This window comes from Syzygium oleosum, unplaced genomic scaffold (assembly GCF_021117445.2).
Source record: "Syzygium oleosum isolate NSW1041296 unplaced genomic scaffold, Sole_v2.1 Sole_v2.04, whole genome shotgun sequence".
In the NCBI taxonomy this organism is placed as follows: Eukaryota; Viridiplantae; Streptophyta; class Magnoliopsida; order Myrtales; family Myrtaceae; genus Syzygium; species Syzygium oleosum.
Window position 1 is genome coordinate 1,073,797 of NW_026607488.1, and position 19,473 is coordinate 1,093,269.

At 39.7% G+C, this 19,473-nt stretch overlaps 1 pseudogene; it reads left to right on the forward strand.

The window, feature by feature from the left end:
• The first annotated feature begins 467 nt into the window (after window positions 1–467).
• LOC115684537 (F-box/LRR-repeat protein 17-like) lies at window positions 468–19,263 on the forward strand (annotated as a pseudogene).
• Window positions 19,264–19,473: the final 210 nt, after the last annotated feature.

A 19,473-nucleotide genomic window follows, 5' to 3' on the forward strand; every position in this document is an offset into this window, starting at 1 on the left:
AAATGAAATTGCGTTACCAAACGGGTTTCTGGTCCAAAACTGATTCTGGGAACAAAATACCAGTTCTGGACAGAACCGGAATGGTTTTCATGCAGCACCTCAACAGCTGCAAAAGTCGACAAAATTTGGCCAAGTCAGAGCGTTGGTGAAGAAGCTCAGTTTGCAGGCTTGGTAGGTGGGCAATGACCGACCAAAAATCTTGCTGGATTCAGTGGATAAGCTCTCTGAAGCACGTTCTTTGGAGGGATAAAAAAGGGTCGAGACGAGAGGGGGAGGGGAGTTCACGGTCGTTCCCAAAAGACACCCCCAGAAGTAACTCGAAGAGAAGATCAGCCCAAAAATTCCAGACTGACCCTTTAAGAGAAAAATGAGATTTTCGCGAACTTCAAGCCAAAATTAGCCAAAGCTTCAACTAGAGAATGAAACTCCATTCAAAGAACTTTCCAACCAAAGGTTGCACGTCCCAAATGAATGTCGGGAAGGCACCCAAAAGCCCCTCGACAATCACCCCGTTCGCGGGTCAGGATAGAAGCCCAGAAATTTTTAAAGTGTTGAAGCCTCCGGAGGATAATTTCTTGGCTTCCCCGGCTGAGAGCCACCTCAAAAAGAAACTACGAAGCAAGGTAAGGACCCTAGATGTATTTTTGTTCAATTTGGACTATGTTCTGACCATGGAAAATCGAGAGGAAACCAGCTCAAAAAACTGATTTCTTATGCTGAAATTTTTGTTAGTGTTGAAATCTCTTCAAGAGCCCCCACATGTTCGACTGGCTACCCCCTTTGTATGCATTTTTTTTTTTGATAACCGAGGTGTCCGCGCGGCCGGCGAGTTAGGGCTCAAACCAGTGGTGATACCCGACTAGTCCTCGAGGGGGGGCTAGCGCAGCATCCCACCGCCACGACCCCCCACTTAAATCACTGATGGGCGAGTTTGAACCCAGGACCTCTCGTGAAAGGAACTGAGCGCAAATCAACGCGGCCATCGATGGGTGGGTCCCTTTGTATGCATTATTTGTCTTCATGAGCTTGATGAATGTTATTCATGAGTCCAAATGATGTATATGTTAGCTTGATTTGGTCCTTAAACCGTCGTGTAAACCCTGAGATGGCTTAGAACTCGAACAAAAGTTGAGCCGATCCACATTGGTACATGGCTGGCTAGCGCAGATCATGCACGAAGGTTTCTTTGAGAGATTAGTTTGATGTGCGTAGTTGATCAATCTCTGAGTTATTCATCAAAATTGAAAGCTCGTGTTACATATTTTCATTAGGATCGAGTGGATTTTCCCGTATGTCTCGCAGGTGATAAGTGTCGGGGATTGAATCTGGGGCCTGGGTTCGAACCCAGATTTTGCAAAACAGGTCAGACCTACATATTTGGGGCTAATTTCAGTTGTGTTGTTTTGTGTTTTAAGATCTAATTTATAGCTAATTCTGTTCTATGCATGTAATATTATAACCTCGATGCTTTAGTTCCTCTTATAAATGCTCATGGGTTGAGATCGAAGACCACGAATATGGCTTGATGAAGCTGTTCGAGTGGCTTAAATGCACACCAAATATTTGTCGAAATGCCCAAACCATGTTCCGATCTTGATACAGTCGATTCGAGCTTGGTTATTTTGATTTTCATGTGCTCGGTTGGTCCATATTCACGTAAATCAAGCATATATCGGTTTAGTTGATTTTTTTTATTTAAAAAAAATGTAATTATAAAAATGAAAAAATCATGAAATTTTCCAAAAAAATTAAAAATGTAGATTAATGCTAAAGTTGGGGCAAAATGACTTTTTAAAATTTTCCCTAATTTTCTAAAGTCATTTTCCTAATTTAGTGCTATTTAATTTTATAACCATTTTTGTAAATAATCTATTTTTTTTGTATATTAGAATTCTCTTTCGTATTTACATGCATTTAGAGCAATTTCATGCATATATAAATTCCCATTTCACTCACAGGGGTCCTGTCCCGGGGTGTAATAACAAGGCCATGTAATATTCTTTGCTCGACTCGTATTGGGTTTTCCTTTCCCGCATTACTTTCAAGTCATTTCAACTCCTTGTTTGTTTACTTATCGCGCTACTTTTCAATTAATTGAGTGTTAATTTCGTTCCTAGATTAGGTTAGGACTAGTCTAGATATTGGAGAAAACAACCCTACAAAAACATTTGCATTGACATTTGGCGGCTTTGATACATTAAGACTATGATTGGTAATCAAGATCGCACGGCCACTTAGATAACGCACTTTCAAGTGAGGTACTGAAAGGGTGCTAATAGAAATGTTAGCGTAAATAAGTCCCCGACCCTAGAATCTTTGGTTGCGTAGGAATCAAGACGATACTCCCACGTCTTAATTGGTTTTTAGCCGACCCCACTAGGCTAGTGGTGACTTCTCAAAATACTTAGGTTGTTGAGAATTTAAAACGAAATCCGATGTCGTGTGGGGTATGAACTTGGGGGAGAGTTTGCGCCTAGATCGATGGGCCATCGGTCCACCTTTTTGGGCAATACCACCTAAACCCATTTCTTTTTCCCCCAACGGAAAAAGAGTGTCGCGACAGCATGTAATTGCTTTGCCTTGCTTCGGCCGGGATTGATCATACGTTGCTTCAAAAGGTGTTCGTCAGTCATCCGAGGTTTTCCTGAGGTTTATGGCGACGATTTGGGTCAATGGGCTCCGATCCAAATCTTCAGGCCATGGGCCTGGAGAAATTTAGTGGATCTACAATAAAAATGTTTCAAAGTGACGAAGCAAATTGTGAGTTTGTTCGTCACTTTTTCCTTTTATCAATTATGACTGCATCACCTAAATTTTTTTTTTCAGAGAGGGCTTAAATTAATTTATTTTATTATATCTCTACATTTTAAAGCAAATTCAAACAATCTCTTATCCTCAAACTTTTGCACAAAATGACTTATTAATGGGGAAAAAATGCAATTTGAAAGGGCCAACACAAGTCCGATCGTACTCCCTAAATCACTGCTACATTTTGAATTATAATATTCATCTAAATAAACAAATCATGTAATTTTTTTCTTTTCAATTTTCTCATACGTGTTTGTGCCCTTATCTCCTCCTAGAAAATACCCGTGGGAGCAAAAATTACCAAGAAATGGATACATTATATTGGCCTTAAAATTCATGGTCATTTTGGAAAGATCAAGAGAGGAAAATTGGAGCAAAATAGTCAAAAAAAGTCCTAAATCTATTGTTCGGTGGCAAATTCAAATCTAAACCTTTCGATTGCGCCAATTTAATCATAAACATTTGACAAGTTGCTAATTTAGTCATTCTGGCTAATTTTGGCCAGAAATCGTTGACGTGGAAGCTAGCTGTCCCACGTCGCATGACCGGGGATGGCTGGCACTGACGTAGACAAGTTTTGCATATTTTTTTTTAAATTTTCTCAAATTTTTATTGATTTTTAAAATTTTCTTTCCTTTCTTTTCTTTTTTTTTTCCTTTTACTTTTTTTCAATTTTGACATGCCTATTACAGGTCAAAATTGGAATGGAGCGAGTTTTTGTGCACTTACGTCACTCACAACTAGGGGTGAGCATGGTTCCAGGTTCTACCCTAGAACCTGGGAATCTGACCAATGGGAACTTGTAGGTTCCAGGTTTTAAGGTATGCAGGGTAGGTCTAGGTTTCAATAATTGGGGAGCCTGTTTCGATGGGTAGGTTCCAGATTCCAGGTAGGTGGAACTTAGAACATGGAACCTAAACCTGTCTTCTCGTGATCCTACGGTGTTTCATGGCATTAGATAATAAGTGTATGCTCTGGAACTATTAGTCCAAGCTTTCATTTTATGACTTGTTAATGTTTCATATATTTCGTGTGTCTAAATATAAGTTGTGGTTAGTGGATCATAGCAGTAAGTGGTGGTTATTAAAGGTGATAATTCATCACAATTATTCAATAAATAATACAGGTGGAGCCTGAGTAGACTTTGGAACTGACTTTCGAACATGTGATAGGATAGGTTCTAAGTTCCAAAAAATGAGGAACCTATCATCATGGGTGAAACCTATACGGAACATGGAACTGCTCATCCCTAGTATCAATTCACGCAATGACTTCTCATTTTAGTTATATTTATTTGAACTGTAATGCCAGGAAAACTAGTCTTTTGTATTCTCTTTGATGAATGATAAGCTTGTTTAGTATTGTTGCGTTCTTTTATATTTTGTTTAACTAAAAATGCAATAAATAAAAAAAACCTGTTAGATCCTGGAACTTACCCTGGAACCTGTGACAGGGTAGGTTCCAGGTTTCGCCGGATAGATTCTAGGTTTCAAAAAATGGGAAACCTGTACCCGAGGGTAGGTTTCAGGTTCCATGTGAAACCTGTAAGGAATCTGGAACTGCTCACCCTTACTTACGACTGATAAAATGCAGAAACATTAAACGGAATTATGATTGCTTGCTTATATTCACTAACTTAGCAAGCACTTAATTAGGAGGATCAACATGAATTAAAACTCAACCAAATATTTGACATTGCATGATTAGCAACTAATCCAACCCTTTTTTAATCATGATTAGGTTGGCCTATTGTTTAGCGGCACTATTCTTGTTATCGTAACGAGTGAATCACATGCTATAAATATGGATAATTTCCATCATATTGATTATTCACAAAAGCAAAAGAAAGTCTCTATTCAAGCAAAGTGAATAGAGATATACTTTGTTTGGGAAGTGGTCAACCAAAAATTTATTTTGACATCAAATTTTATTTTGGTTATTTTTTGGTAAATCACCGATCTGATCAAAGTTCAATCCTTTTGTCGATATCAACATGGCAAAGGCGAAAATATATTGTGTGATGTACCTCAGTACTCTGCAATCCGAGAGAAGGTCAATTGATTATTTATTGATTTTCTTGTTATTTCCTTTGTTCTTCTGTTTCTTATCCAAATCTCTTTCATTGTAATGAGTGATTTTTTCTTTTTTATTTCTTCTCTTTTTGTAGGTAGAAGTGTCCAACATGTACGTGACATGAGTATCGAAATATTCACAAGATATGCCAAATATAGCTGTGGACGAATGAGATTCTTGTATAAATTCTTATAAAGAAGTTAAGTTCATTTGTCTTCATTTACGATTGCTTGGTGAAGATTAAGAGAGATTGTAATCTACGCAAGAGCAACCTTTTATAACCGTGATTGTATTTATTTATTTTTATTTTCACTTTATTCCTTGCAATTTTATTTGTTTTGATTATTGAGTGTTCATTTCATTGGTTGCACATCCGCGTGATCACCTTACATGTTAATGGAGAGCTCGAGTTTGGTGTAAGCTTAATAATCCATTAGCCAAACTCTAGATGGTCCATGCCGTTCCGGAGGGTCGCGACAACCGTTGAGAACCCCGCAGACATGATGACTATGCTCATTTCATTGGCGAAACTCAATTGGCATATGTAGATAATGAGCGCCTATCGGGGTGTTGGGAGAACAGGTATAAATGATGAGCACTATTAATTGACTTCAACGTCAAGCTAAAATTGAGAATTGTTAAATTATGTTTCGAGTTTTGATCATTTATGAAACTTGACCCGATTGGAGGATGTAGATAGATTCGTAATGAATGAGGTGTAAAAGAAAAGACCGAGTTGGATTTTCATTTGATGATGCCTTCTTTAGAATATAATGTTGGATTGCGAATTGTTTTTTGTTCGTTGGATATGTATATAAATCCAGATTCGGCGTCAACAAAATAATTTACTGGTTTGGCCGTGCGTTGAGTTTAATTAGGAAAGTTGTTGACTGGTCTTTTAGGAGCACGAGGGTTCGACCGTGAAAAGGCCATATAAATATGTTCTTTTGTGTCAAGGCCGTAGTTTGTCAATCCGCACGAAGGGAAAAAGAAAGAAAGAAGCATACAGACGGCTCTTGGTTGAGCCGTACACGGTAATTTGTGATTTGAGCTTTACATCCAATTGAATTGTTTTATTTATAAACACCGTGAGTTTGGGCTTAATCTAAGTATCGAAAATACTCGAACATGTGAACGATTGTAACTCTGATTCTCTGATTATTAGTGGAATATTTACTGAGGGCTCTTCTCGTGGAGTAGGTATCAACACTTGGACTGAACCATGTAAATCTCTCGTGTCCTTTATTGTTCCATACTTATTTCTCTAGTGATTTCGCATTACACGATCTTGTCGGTTTTCGAAATAATTTTTCAACAGTGACCATCTCCACTTTTTTTTTTTGTTGTCCTGTGATAATGAAAATTTTTGGGCATATCATTGATACATTTATCTTGGTAGAGTGATAATTGTGTATCAACTTATTAGAACTTAAGACAAATTCTATTTAGTTAACAAAAAAGGAATGGCTCACTTAGCCATGGCATACTTGGCACTGGTTCAGCTTGAGAAGTTGGTGATTGAACGATTTGTGAAACATCAGTTTCTGAGTCCAAGTCCTCGTCCACACCATCTTCAATAATATAGGGAAGAATACCAGAGTTAATGCAAATAGCCTTTCTCAAACTTATGTTCGCTCTCGAACAAAAAAATAAAACTTATGGTCGCTCAATTTAGGGGGCCAAAAACAGAAAGAGCCCCTTGTTCGGGTGCCATCGGTGATGTGAGATCATTTGCCAGCAAAAGTTTCGAAGAAAGCAAAAAAGGAGTTATGCGACTTTTACTTCTCCCGAAAAGCTAAAGCGTTGACGTCGAACAACACTACTTGTAATTACTAAGCTAAGGGCGGGTATCCTGTATCATTTGTAAGTAAGGAGACTAAATGCACATGGTTAGCCGCTCTAAATATTTCCTTTCTTTGAAGAAAAATAATACTAAAATAAAGAGAGAAAGGAAATTTTCAAATCTGGCAACAACGTTAACACGTCCATGGTTAGAGCCCCGAGTTCAACATATAAATAATGCACATCTTGGCGTAACAATGTTAACATGCGCATCATGCTCCCTGATTCCATCCTTAAGCGCACACAATTTGAGCTCCAAGGTCAACACATAAATAATTCGCATCTTGACGTAACAACGTTAACATGCGCATGGTCCCTGATGCTATCCTTTAACAAAAGATGGTTGATTAAAATCATAACACGGTACAAACCATGTGCCATGTTAACTCAGGACAAATAGCAATTCGAACTTCCCCAACATACGGCTATCACCAAACTCAGTCTCTGAAATAAAACCTTGTGCTATCAAAAAGCCTGAAAAGCAGAAGCCAAGAGACAACACAAGAAATTTATGTAATTCTGCTGAAGGCATATGTTCATGGGTGAATGACGAGCAAAGATCTACGTCTCAAAGTACAATGACAAGAGAGAGTTATCAAAACCTCTGGATATCTCTTGCATATTCTGAAATAATATTCATACTGAAATTCTAAGAGAAAATACTAGATCGTACAAGTTCGTCTGGCTAGGTGAGATCCCCTTCGCACCCCCAAGCGAGTTTGGCCTGGCCATTTGCGTCCACCAAGAATAGATTTCATGAAAATTTGTCAGTTAAGTCATCACTGAATTAAGCTTATTAAATTTACAAATTAAGATGGCACATAAAAAAAAATAGATCAAAAGAACATCTTGATATCTTAAAAGGAATTATGTCGATGTGACCTCTCTTTTACGAACTTCGCCTGCCATGTTCACATGGCCAAATAAACTTATATTTTGCCACTGACTGCATATATACATAATAAAAGCACTAGTACATTAATACCAGTGTTGTTAGGATCATGATCCGCACGATCGATCGTCCTTGGTCCGGAAATTGCCATCGATGAGTTGTATTAATTCAATATTGGTTTTGTTATTTCTAGATCTGGCAACATGCCTTAAACTGACAGATCTGATTTCCCATTCCACACATATCGGAATGAGGTTTGGCCACACAGCTTTCCCGTTCGGGACGTTTGGAGCTAGATTACCTGGCTATGGACACTCAAAATGTACTTTTTGGCTTTTTTGGTGCAAAGAAAACTGATAGACAAACTACTGCATTTTAAAATGTTTGACACCTAATAAATTTGAAATTAACAAATGACTATATATATCTTCCTTTTCCCGTAAATTTTTTCTTCTTATTTATTTAATTAACCAACAATTACATACTTACATATATTTGACAATTCTCGACTAAACACGACACAATATATTACAATGTGCTATATGAACATACATTGTGATCTCGAAGAAAAATTAGCATATTTTGTTTCGCGATGATGGATATTTATGTAAAAAAGTACATACATCTTGTGCACTCAATTTAACTTTATACAGTATGTGTGTTGTTATTTTCAACCAGACAGAATTAAGAATACAGTTGTCCTTGAAATGAATTAACAAAGTGAATTCTACAACGACTGAACTTGTATTAAAGTCATTTCTCTTCGCTTCATAGTTATTTCATATTGGCGTTTGATTGAAGTTGACTAAATGACCTATTAGAAAAAAGATTATACAATTTCATTCAGTTAGACTCTCACTACATAATTCATAATGTATACATTCATAATGCGCAACCTAAATCTATCCGCATTCGAGTTTAAAGCATACACTACAAAAAAACAAGGATTTAGCCACGGAAAGCGCTAATTTCCGACGGAATTTACGACGAAAAGAAAATTTGTCGCTAATTAGCGAAAAAAAAAAATTCGTCGCTAATTAGCGACGGAAAACAAATTCGTCGCTAATTTGCGACCGGAAAAAAATTTCATCTCTAATTTGCGACGGAAAAAAAATTCGTCGCTAATTAGTGACGGAAAAAAAATTTATCGCTAATTTGCGACGAAAAAAAATTTTGTCGCTGATTAGCGACAGAATTTGTGACGGAAAAAAAATCGTCGCTAATTTGCGACGGAATTAGCAACGAAAATAACTTTGGCGGGACGTTTTCGACTATTTTTATAGTTCATCGCTAATTAGCGAGGAATTTAGCGACGAAATAAACTTTCGTTGCACATTCCCAATCATTTTTACAGTTCGTCGCTAATTAGCGACAGATTCAAATTCATCGCTAATTCCGTCGCAAATTAGCGACGAATTTGAATCCGTCGCTAATTAGCTACGGAATTAGCGACGAACTATAAAAATATTTGCGAATGTGCGGCAAAAGTTTATTTTCGTCACTAAATTCATCGCAAATTAGCGCCGAAATTAGCGATGAACTATAAAATTCACGGCACGTTCCCGACTATTTTATTTTCGTCGCTAATTAGCAACGGATTCAAATTCGTCGCTAAATTTGTTTCGGAACAATGTTCGTGGCAAAAGTAAAAAATTTTCGTGGTAAATTAGCGACGAATTTTGCCACGAATATAGTTTGTGGCTAATTAGCAACAAATTTTGCCCCAAATAATTAGCAACAAATTTTGCCACGAAAAATTAGCGATGAATTTTGCCACAAAAAATCAGCGACGAATTTTGCCACGAATAATTAGCGACAAACTTTGCCACGAATAATTAGCGATGAATTTTGCCACGAATATATTTCGTTGCAATTTAGCGACGAAAAATTAAATTTTGCGACGCCGAATTGGCGACGAAATTTTTTTCGTCGCAAATTCGTTTAGCGACGAATTTTTCCATTTTTTTCGTGGCAAAATTGGTCACTAAAACCTACTTTGTTTTGTAGTGATATAAGTTAGAAAAGCAACGGTAGATTCAATTTTTTTTTAAAATGAGATCGCAAAGCCGGGTTGTAGCTTGAAATCCTATTATAAGTTTATAAGGGTTTGGATGGATTGGGGACGTGATTATATCGGAGCCGCTACTAAGGGTGTGCATAAGAACCCATAGAAATGTGTGGAATCAATGGAACCGTTAGAACTTGAGAGTATATGATAAGCTTCGAGATATGAAGTCATAATTATATCATATTCTCATTATAACTTTTGTTTGTGCATACTACACTGCAGACAGTCCTTTCGGATAATTATTTGTGCCAAAAATGTACAAGAATATAGTAATTACTTGCTGTTTTATAGTTTTCAGGTACAAGTTTCAATATAAACTCGTAGAATTATTTTGTATTTTAGTTGTGCAATATCATTGGGTTTTGTTATCAATATAGTGAATTTGTACTTCATTGTATGATATACGAGTTTTTCTCGTGTTGCGACGTAATAGAATAGCTTTTCGATAAGTTAAAATGCACAAGTTTTCTTTTGTAGAAATTTAACAAACTATTTAGTAATTTTTTCTTAAGAAAGAGTAGATCAATGGATTTTGGGTTTCAAATTGAGGCAAATACCGTTCTCACATGAAACTTGCTATCGCATAATAACATCCTAACTTTCTTTGCCATGTGAGGGAAAAATTGTTCGGTGACACGCGCAAACTCTCTCTCTGTAATTGGTTTCTAGCATTCTCCATCACATTGAACTGACTACATTATTCTTTGCAAATCTCACTTTTAATTTAAGATTATTTCTTGCATTTTTTCTTCTTTTTCTTTTGCTTTATATTATATTAAAAGACAAAACTACTCACATTCCTTTCAAATAATTTTTTTCACTCTAGCCTCATCTTCCACACCCATTCATTGCAAGGTTTCCTTCATGTCTGTCTTCTTCTAAACTTATTCCAACAATTATTAACTTTATTTCCCCGAATAATCCTCATGATTGTGAATTTTTCGACTTTGATTTTTGGTACAAATTTACGAAAATTTACTCAAAGATTGAATATTGTGGTTGATGAATGCATTATACTCAATTTACTCATATTTTATTGGAAGACAATATTGAAGAGGACCCAAATTGCTTAAATGTATCTATTGATGATGAAACTGCGAATGGAGAACAATAATCAATCATGTCAACAAGTTCATTTGGTGCTTCTCGCACTAAACATTGAACTTATTCCTTGATATATACGTGTTTTAAGTGAATAATGACTTTCTTATTGATGCAATTGAAAACTTTTATTGTCTGATTTAGGTAAAATATTTTTTTAAGAGAATAACCTTTTTCAGGGGAACCAAGCAACTGAATGAACAATATATTTTATTAAGCTAAATATGCAACTTGTTATTATTGCAGTGGATAATTTTCTTTTCATTAATGATTCAATGAAAATTATGGTGCATTTAGAATTGAAAAAAAAAATGTGTTCCGGATTCCATATACTTAGAACTTGAAACTTACTCGTCGAAATAAGTTTCCAAATTTTTGGATTCTGAAACCTACCCTGCATACCTAGGAACCTGGAACCAAACAAGTTTCCACCGGTTTGGTTCTCCGATTTCAGGTTTTACCTAAAATCATGCTCACCCCTAATGTAGAGTAGGTTCGAAGTTTCATAAAATGAAGAACCTGTTCCGACGGCCCAACCCAATTAATATTTTTTTTTGTCGGACCCAATTGAATTTAGAAAGTTAATAATATCTAAAACACAATCCAACCTGTGTCCAGGGACTAGATCTGACTCTCCCTTTTCGTCGCCTGCCTTTTCAGATAACAACAACAGCAACAACAACGACAAACGCACGTTTTTTTCCTCTTTTTTCAAAAATTTTCAGGAACCCACGCGTGTTCCCATTTCCGTAATTCCACCACGTCCCAACGCTCCTCCACCTCTTCTCACGACGAAAAAAACACTAATTATTTATTTATTTTTATTTTTTTAATAATAATAATTAAAAAATCTTTGAAACTCGAAGGCGCGAACTCGCCTCCCCCGCTCGCGCCATCGTCTCCCCTTCGCTCGCTCTTTTTATTCCCCCACCACCACCGCGCTCCCTCACTCTCCCTCTTTCTCTCTCTCTCTCTCTCTAACTTCTCTCCCTCTTTCTCTCTCTCTAGCCTCTTCCGCCGCTCCTCCGCCAGCCCCACCTCCCCCCCTCCGACTCCCCCGCCGCCCCCTCCGACGACGACGACGCCGCCGCCAAGCGCGGCAAGAAGCGCGGCAGCTACAACTGCGGCCGCTGCGGCCTCCCCAAGAAGGGCCACTCCTGCCACGCCGGCTCCTCTCCCTCCCCCGCCGCCGACTCCTCCTCCTCCTCCGCCGCCGCCTCCTCCACGTCCGACGTCGCCCTCGCGCCGTCCTCGCTCTCCTCCGCCGCCCGCCCTCCCCAGCCGCCCGCCCTCCCCAGCCGCCACCGCCCCTCCTATCGCGCCACCCGATCTCGCACCTCCGCTGCGCGCTCTCCTTCAACGACCTCGACGTCCGAGCCGACGAGGAGGAGGAGGACTTCGACGAGGTCGAGCCGGATCTCGACGAGCGGGATCGGGATTTCGTGGACGGGGATGCGGACGCTGGCGGGCTGCCTGCGAGGTGCTTATGGGAGGTCCTGAGGAGGCTGCCGCCGGCGGAGCTGCTCGCGGTGGCGCGGGTGTGCAAGGGGTGGCGGGAGACCTCGAGGAGGGTGTGGAGGGCTGCCGAGGATCTAAAGCTCAGGGTTCCCTCGAGAGCTCAGCTCTGTTTCGTCGGATCGGTGTTGAACAAGTGCCCTGTATTACTGCTCAATTGATGGTTGCAAATGGATATCACTTTGAAGCATGATGTTCCTTGAGAAAACTATATGCAAAGCACTGGCAAATGTAATTTGCAAGCAACATTTGTTCGAAATGGATAGACTTTAGCGGAGTCTACTCTGGTTGTAAAGGTTTTGATCACCTGTCTGTGATTTGCAAAGTTGTTTGCATCTCCATGATCTAGGAAGGCCACTAGAAAATGTGATGGCTCTTCCAATTGTGGTGTGTGCATCATTATTTCGTCTTTGACTAGCAATGGCTAGGAGAGGAAAGCTGTCAGTTTTTTATGCTGCTTTTTGAACCAACTATTTAAGAGATCAACGTGTTGAGATCTTACTCTTGGTTGCTCATGCTTGTAACATCTTAGTTTCGCAAGTAAATATCCATTTTACAGCTTAAATAACATCTTGTTTGTTTCCAGCAAGGAGGTTACATAGTCTGTTTAATGGTTTTTAGTAATATCTAAGCAGTTTGATCTCCATTTTCTTATTCGTGCACACAGAAATCTTGGAAATGTATTCTTCATTTACCATATTAACTTGTGCAAACTTCTGCAGAGATGAATTGGGTCGTTTTGTTGCTGACAAACGATGCCTAACGTGTCTTAAAATGGAAGGTTGCTCTAACCTGGGGGGTTTGGTTCTCAGCTCATCGAGTCTTTCTACACTCTGGCTTTCTGATCTAAACTCCCTCTCAAAGATGGTGATTGCATCCCTTTGCTTTTTTATGTTCTAGGATCTCTCCTCTTTTTCTTGCATGTTTATTCCTGTCTTTGATAGATGTAACAAATGATGCTGACTCATTTTCACTTCCCTACAGGTATTTAACTGCCCCAACTTAAGAGAAATCTCCTTGGAATTCTCTCGCAATGTCACGCCCCGAACCCCCGTCGAGCCCGCGACATCCCGCCTCCGGTCGAACAGTTGCGACGTCCCAGGTTATCGCCGACCTCAACTAAACATCAGAGATTTAATCGCACAAACGGAAACCATAAAATACCCGGACAAACTTAAACTGGGGAGAATTGGGAGAATATACATTTCCATTTCTTGTTCAACTTGTTCCACCATATATACAATAAAACAAACCTCTGACTACCAGTGCACACTTTACTGAAACTACCAAAATCAAAAAGGAGTCGATGACCTGACGTTCAACCTCAAAAATGGTTCTCATCCAAGGCAAGCTTTCCCACTTCTACAAACACGGTCGTCGTGTGTCTTATCCAGGTCATCCCGTCACCCATCGGAAACTCGGCTACCTCATACTCCGTATGCACTGGTACTCCAAAACGTACTGGTGGCGGTGGTGGAGGGTTCATCGCTCAGGCCGGGGTTCTGAAAATTATTGGTTTACACAACCATGAGATTACATCTCAGCAAGTTCACCCCTAAACCCAACCTAAGCTATCACGTACCTCCAGACAATTACGTAATCACACACATTCACATACATCAAGTAATCACAAAGCAGGCACATCAATTAATATGGTTAGGCTCAATCAGGCGCACACCCGCACTCAATCACAATTACATCAGATGCAAACACGCGCATGTACCATTCTCATCCCACTGTTCCTTCCATCCTCATTCCTCTTTCATATTCCTCGCCAGTAACCCGCGTTGAAGTACACGCCTCAGGCACACTGCAATCATTCACCACATCCGGCCCGCGTACCCGTTCACGCCTCAGGCTCCAATCGCGACCTGAGCATCACACGCCCCAGGCCCAATCCCAACTCAGCCCGCGCCAAATGCGACAGGCCTACATGATTGAAACCCGAGCTTAAGATGCCTCGGTCCAATCCCGGTCTCACCCGAGCTGATCGTGCCTCGGACCGATTCTCATACTTGCTTTTTCCAGCCTCAGCCTGTGCCAAATGCATCAGACCTACGTGATCGCTGCCCGAGTTTACGATACCCGGCCCGATCCCATTCTCGCACTACCACACCTTCGCATACTTTCCCACAATCACTTGTCACACCACAACTTCTCCTTACTCATGCACATACTCGATATGCATTTACCACACGCAACTAGCCCATCACACGCGATCCGTGCACGCATCGAGTCACACGCAAACAGAGCTTACTCAACAATTCACATGGCCAATATCAACAATTAATTCGATCTGGCCCACGTGTGCACCAAGCAGACATATGTCCACTATATAAACACACAAATAAACACTCAATTAAATCAACCCCATCCAGAATAATTCAAACATGTCTAAAACACGTAAATTGCCAATTTTCTCCAACCAAATGGCGTCGGATTAATTCCGATCCTTCACGACACTTTCTCGCCATTAAATAACGGTTCTAAAAATTCAACTTGCGTCATGAACAAATCATCACAGCCCCGTGAACAGTAATTCGCAGCTTGTGAACAGTAACTCGCAGCTTGTGAACAGTAACTCGCAGCTTGTGAACAGTAAATCACAGCTTGTAATTTACCTCAAATTGTCCTCCAAAAATTTCAAAAATAATCCTCAAGGCCCGCCACAACATTCCAATCATAAAACCCAATATTTCGCACCCGCATATTGTCAATTTCACCCCAAATCAAATTATCCGTCAATACCCAATATCCTAAATCGGGATTAGAGTGTGACTTACTAAGTTCTAGACTTAATCGGCTAGAACGGGAAGCAGCGGCACTCTACGGCGATGGCGTACGGCTCACGACGTCGTCCGGCTTGAGCGGCGGCGGCGTGGGGCTTGCTTGGCCGTGGGTCTTGCCTCCACGGTGAGAAAGAGAGGGAGAGAGAGAGAGAAACGGTGGCTGGTGGTGGTGGCTTGGGGCTGATACGGTAGCTAGGTGGCGGCTTGAGGGCGGTCCGGCTTGCGGCAACGAGCGGCAGCGCCGGCAGTGGAGGGAGGAACGGCCAAGGAAGCTCACGGTGGGGAGAAGAAAAAAAAAACTAAATGGGGGAGGGGTCTCACGGCAAGGAAGAAGGAGAATGGGGAGAAGAAGAAGTGTTCTTGACCTAAATAGTAAATCTTGACCAAAGGTGGAAATGACCATAATACCTTCCTCTTATTTTTAATCCAACGGTCCCGATTCGATCTTATCTTGATCCAATGGCCGAGATCGATTCTAGCACACAAATATCCAAGGGCATACTTGTAATTTCCCAAAAATCCAAGGGTAAAATTGTCCAATCAAAATTTTAGGGCAAAATTACCAAAATGCCCTTTACCCTTAAAGCTTACTCTTTAATAAATCCTAGGGGTATTTTGGTTACTTCCTCCGTTTCTTGTCCAAATCGAATTTTTCCGAAGAAATTGAGCGCACCAAAAATTCATATGTGTCACGTGCAACGTCGTCCTAACATTCCGGCGTGACTTCCTAATTTTCCGGTGTCCAATTTGGGCAAAAATTTCATAATTAAATTCTATTAAACGCAATTCGAGCGTTTCTCGAGCTAACGGGCGGCTTGCTGCGGAAATTCGCGAAATCGACTCATGACTGATACTAAATCTAGTCACGTGCAAGTCCGTTCGGTGCGTGACGACCTCGGTTGTCATTAAAATCGCGAAGATCCATCACTTGATCTGAGGGGTACGATCGTTCGGTATAATTTCAGAATCATTCGTCAAGTCGTTTCGTGGTCCAACGGAATCACCCGCGATCCACTACTAGGACAGTGGCGAACTGACCCCTAACTATCCTTGGATCGACCAACAGTGGCTCAAAATATCACTTCCGCGATTTAATGGTCAAAATCCATTCACGATCGAATTTCCTTTAGTCGCGCGAATTTAATTCCCCTATTAGCCTTTCTCTAATGGTTAGCATTCCCAGGAATGATCAGTTCCGGACAAGAATTTACTGCGAGCACATCTCATAAAACTCATTTATTCAATAAATTCCAATTGGTGGAATTTCGGAATGTCACACGCAATGGAAATGATTGTACAGATTTGATTGCCACAGTTGACGGTCTGGGAAGGAGTTGTCCAATTTTACAAAATATTCACATTGCGTCAGTTCGGCTTTCTCATGCAGTTGTACTAGCTCTTACAGCTTCAAATTTAAGGTGTGTTCTGTAACTTGATCATGCATGTCGCATATGATAACAGCTTCAAGCAGGCATTTATTTCCTTTAAGCTCTAGAGCTTTGTAAGTCCTTGTTCCACACATTTTGCTGTCTAGTGATCATATAGATCCTAAGTTCACTTCCTAGATACTAAAGACAGAAATTTTCCATAACAGCATTGAAGCATCATTAATTAGATACAGCCTTGATGACCACTGCTAAATTTTTTCATTGTACAGGGGTTTGCGGATGCTATCACTGCTGCTTGGGTCAGAAATCACTGATGCATCTGTTGCTGCTATAGCTTCAAGCTTTTCGGATTTAGAATTGCTTGATCTCAGTGGGTATGTTCTGCTGTGAGGTCCTATGTTGTTTGATTTATGAGATATCACAGTGGTATAGAAAATTCAGCATCATCGTGTCAATTCATGGTTTTTTTTTTCTTTTGCAAAAGTTCCCATACATGATATAAACACATTTTGTTTCAAATAGTATGACAAGTAGGGCGCATTGGTAATGACCATAGAAGCTTAGAGCATGAAGGAATATAATTTAATCATCAGCCCCAACAATTGCACTTCTTTTTTAATCATGATTTACATGCAGGTCAAGCATTAGTGACAGTGGCATCGGGATGATATGCAATGTGTTTCCTAAAACATTATCAAGACTCCTACTTGCCCTTTGTCTTAACATCTCTTCAAGCAACTTCCTGGCCTACTCTGTAAATAAATGGCATTTCCTTTCAGTAAGCACTATAGGTTCATTGTTTGTCATGCTGAACGCGAATCTATTCAAATCATTTCTTGCATTTTATTTTGGTTCACTAACTGTTTATATATTTCAGGTGGAATTCAGTTTGCCATAGCTCAGCTGCCTCTTCTTGAACTCATGGACTGTGGTATGACTGTATGTGATAGTAACGACGAAAGCCTCATCTCTGATGAAGCCATCAACCATGGGATGGAGAAAAAGCCCAACAACAATCTTCACCTCATACACCAGAAGCTTATTATAAAGCACAGCAAATTAAAAAAACTCAGCTCGTGGGGTTGTAGTGGCTTAGATGTGAGACTCCCAGATCCTATAATTTGTATATTGCATTCTGTTACCATGGGTTCCTTGTGGTTCTTATTTTGTTGATTGAAATGCAGGCCCTGTATTTGAACTACCCGGAGTTGAATGACCTGAATCTCAATGCCTGTAAAAATTTGCTCCCTGGTACATTTTAAAAAATGTATTGGTCTTGATTGAGTGCTTACTTTAATTAATGGGATATTGATGCATCTCACATGCTTTCCTAATTTGCATCCTAATCTAACTTTAATTTTCTTTGCATTCTCAGATCGATTGCTAATTCAGTGCCCCAATTTAGAGAATGTATATGCGTTAGGTTGTCAAGAATTGTTTATAGAGGTTATTCAAAACCAGGTACGATCTGAATTTAATCAGAATATAGCATTAACATCAATTTGTGCTGCTTGTCAATATGCTTCTCTAACCTATACAAGCTTGTTGATTACATCATCAAGCACTTTAAAACTTGAATTTGCAGAACAAACCTACCTCATAGACAATGTTAACCTTGCTGGAAACTTGATGTGATATTCTACTGACGCGAAAGTCTGTGTGTCGCACTTTCGTGTTGAGACCCTTGTCTTGAGAATCCTGTATGTGAGAAGTTATACCTTGCTCTATCCCCCACTTTTCTTTGTCCTTCTTACAGTAACTTAAGATTTATTTATATATTAAATAAATTATTTGATCTCAAAGATTCAATGGTTTGAGGAAAGCATTAACATTTGTATTGCATCTACTTGTAGGTCAACAATGATTCTTTTCCCGTGGAAAACCATTTGCCCTTTAAACGTCTGGCTGATGGTTCCAAGAGAGTTCGGGTTCCCCATTTTCTGTGCCAACAGGTGAAGTCCGTCACCTACATATCTTCTAGTGGTTGTAACCTAAATGTCAATGCCGTTCCTTGGATACAGCTCCTTTTCTCTTTCATGTGAGCAAATGGAAAATGAATTGACAACAGCAAGTCTAATAATTGATTAGATAACAAGCAAATAGATGGACAACAGCATTAATGTCACGAGAGTATCTTGAAACATTGTATTTGCATTCTATTACTGGTGATGAAATAGAATAGGGAATCATATCATAACATCACCTCACATGTTAACCATCTTTATTCTTCTCTTTTTTCCAAGCAGCAATTTGATGTTGATAAGAAGCAGAGAAGGAGGCGGCCGTGTAATGTGCTTGCAGAATGATTATACATGTGGATAGTTTTGACAATTGACATGGTGATAGCTTCACTTGTTTCATGTCATATTACTGCTGAGGCAAGGCCCTCTAGACTGACTTCTTGCGGGTTCCCAACATTATTGCTGGTTGCTGATGCCTTGTAGAATTCTTTTAGGCATTGTGTGGCCCCCTGGTCACTATACTAGAAAACACTCTGGAGCTTAGCTTCAGCAGCATTACTTCACCATTCTAAAATAAAGTTATCAACCTATGTAATTTCTGTGCAAACTGTCTTCGTATCAGGAGTTTCATGGAAAGATTGTAATTTACTGAGAATTTATATTAGAGAATGAACTGTTGCTGCTAATATTCATATACTTGATATCAGAGGTTAGAAGGAACTCTGCAAGGCTGAGTTTGTGGTAGATATACCAGGTTTCAGCTATGGATTAGATACAGTTTGCACTGTGCCAGTTGTGATTACGACGCACGTGGTTATCTTGACTAGGAGGCCAACCTGTAATAAAATTTCGTCGCTAATTTCGTTGCTAATTCTGTCACTAATTAGCGACGGATTCAAATTCGTTGCTTATTTGCGACGAATTAATAAAAATTCGTCGCTAAATTCGTTCTGGAACAATGTTCGTGGCAAAAGTAAAAAATTTTCGTGGCAAATTAGTGACGAATTTTTTCACGAATAAGTTCATCACAAATTAC